This window comes from Leptidea sinapis, chromosome 2 (assembly GCF_905404315.1).
Source record: "Leptidea sinapis chromosome 2, ilLepSina1.1, whole genome shotgun sequence".
Lineage (NCBI taxonomy): Eukaryota > Metazoa > Arthropoda > Insecta > Lepidoptera > Pieridae > Leptidea > Leptidea sinapis.
Genome location: NC_066266.1, coordinates 12,577,810 through 12,580,595, shown reverse-complemented (window position 1 = coordinate 12,580,595; position 2,786 = coordinate 12,577,810). Strand labels below are relative to the sequence as shown.

General features: G+C 32.4%; 1 non-coding gene across 1 annotated transcript; it reads right to left on the bottom strand.

Moving 5' to 3' along the window:
* Nucleotides 1-1,794: 1,794 nt before the first annotated feature.
* On the bottom strand, nucleotides 1,795-1,868 carry Trnap-ggg (transfer RNA proline (anticodon GGG)). The gene has a single exon. It is a non-coding gene; the product is annotated as a tRNA-Pro (tRNA).
* Between the last annotated feature and the right edge of the window lie 918 nt (nucleotides 1,869-2,786).

The following is a 2,786-nucleotide window of genomic DNA, read 5'->3' as shown; positions in this document are numbered from 1 at the left end:
ACACCTTTCAACAGACAGTGTGTGCATTCCGGGGAGTGCAGATTGTATGTTTCGGTGCTAGTGAGTCTCTTGACCGTTTTCCCCCTCTTATGTAAAAAAAAGTTCGTCCACATCTTAATTACTCGAATTTGTTATAAAAAGCCTGTCATTGGATGGCTTGTATTATTTGTAGGGTATTTCATTCTACATGCGAAAATATTCAATTGAGAAAGCTTAGGCGATAAGCAGTCCAAAAATATGCCATTTTTAATTTTTAAGTAAATTGGAAGTTGTCACTTTTTTTTTATTAGCGAACTGACCACCATCATATTCGTCGTACGTTCATGTAAACATAGAAGTATCAATTAGTAGCCATCTATTTGTCATAGCATTTCGTTGCATGAGTATGTAACGTCATGACTATATCATTTAAATGCACTCTTATGACACATAATGATAAGTTAATGATTTTAAGCGTTTTATTTACATAAAAAGATGCTTATAATAATTTATTACTGATGTATTTTGTAGGGAAGTCGCTTATTGCCTATCATCCCCATTGATATTAGTCGATTTCATAGATGCGGTTAAATTTACCAACCTAAAATGTGTCATATCGATTCCTATGTTGAAATATAAACAGATATACTTTATCGATTGCAATTTTCTCTAATAATCTTATCTCAAAAGAAACGGTGAGTATAGTACTATCCAACGTTTATTGAATTCAATATCAACACGTCGTACTTTAAAAGTTTTTGATTTCCCACCATTTTCAGTTGATCGTCGACAGTTATTAAACGCAGCGTTTAATTACGCAATAAACTCCCGTATGTCAACAAAATTGTATGCCAAATGTAAACAACAGAGAGTCGATGGTAGCCATCGTTTACATACTGTTTACAGAAACAGAACAAAACTCATACAATTCAATATAGTGTAGTTGCATTAGTATTGCATATTTGCACTTAAACTACGTAGTACGTACTCTCCGATACAGTTGCATTATTTAAGTTTTATTCATGTCTACGTCACAATACGGTATTTGTTGAATTGAATAATTTATGGATTCAGTTTGAAATTATATTCCATATACATCTATACCTTGAATTTGAAGTTTTTCTGATTTGTTACTTTTAAGAATTTCGAAGTTTTACTTCTTAAGTGGCGTTTGGTAGAACATAATGAAAAAGATTTTTTAGTGTTCACAGCGTCACGAATTTTCAACACCATGAAATTAGTCGATAAATATCCACCTACGTAGATCACACTAAAAGTTTTGCGTAACTTAAAACAACAACATATTTTTACCAAAATTAATATGTTTATTGCTTTACAAAATACTCTCCTTTACGTTTTAAACATTCTATCATTTCTTTTCGAAATTCATCATCATCACCCCGACCTCTCTCAAATTCAGCACACCATCGCCTTACAGTGCTCAAGCAAAGTGTTTCTCTCCGAAAAGCATTTTGAAGACGACCGAGACAGTCTTGCGGAGAGAGATAACTTTTAAAATTATAAAAAGTCACCGCTCCAAAATCTTTTCGACTTAAATATATATTCGTTGCGTACGTAGAACTTTGATGTGTGATAAAAATCAATTGAAAAATGATTTCCCGCCATTTTTTTTAATACTTAGAAGTTTGCAACGTTTCAAAAATTATCACTTTCGAAATTCAAATAGTTCCGATTTGCTAGAAGTGCAAAACTTTTGGTGTGCCCCATGTATTGCTTCGTAGTGTGATATCTAAGATACATATAATACATTAAAGCAGTTAAATGTACAAATAAAATTTGAAAAACAAAATTTTATGAACGATGCGGGACTCGATCCCACGACCTCCAGCGTCCCGTGCTGGTGCTCTAACCAACTGAGCCAACCGTTCGAGTAACGTATCGTTATTAAATCTTGTTTGCTTTGTTCAACTCTCAGGTTGTGGCTTCATCTACATGGCACGGAACGCCGGAGGTCGTGGGTTCGAATCCCGCATCGTTCATAAAATTTTGTTTTTCAAATTTTATTTGTGTATTAATCCTAGAAGTGAGGGTTATCACTTTTAAAACATAACATATTGTTATATATAGTTACCAACCCGTCGGAGTACGGTATTGTAGCCTACATTGTTGTATTTAAACAATTTTAATTTCAATGTGCAAGGGTTTATATAACCACTTGTTCATAATAATGATGTAACTATAAGATTTATGTTTGTTTATTTTCAAGTAGAACTTCTTTCTTCTGTTATATAAGTACAAGCACTTATGTTTTAGAGTTTACGGTAAAATATTTACATATTTGGTCTACCAGTGATTTTACATGATTCATATTAACTCTTAAACTATTTACAATTTACATTACACGCACAGGGTATACAAAATCATTAAAAGGTAAACACTAAATGCTTATTATCTAATATATAAAATTCTCGTGTCATAGTGTTAAACATTGAACTCCTTCGAAACGGCTTGACTAATTTTCATGTAATTTTGAGTGCATATTGGGTAGGTCTGAGAATCGGACTACATCTATTTTTCATCCCCCTAAATGTTAAGGGTGGTCCACACGATTTTTTTTAATTTGTTTGATTATGAGTCAGCATTAAAACATACATACAACTTCAAATTTTCACCCATCTACGATCAACAGTAACTTTTGTATCGCGATTTTAATATCGGCAATACAACGTTTGCTGGGTCAGCTAGTAACTATATAAACATAAAAATAAGTAAAAATAGGAATAAACTAAAACCAATGAAAATCAAAAACTAATTTAAAAGTTTGCAGTACCTTAAAACATAAACCA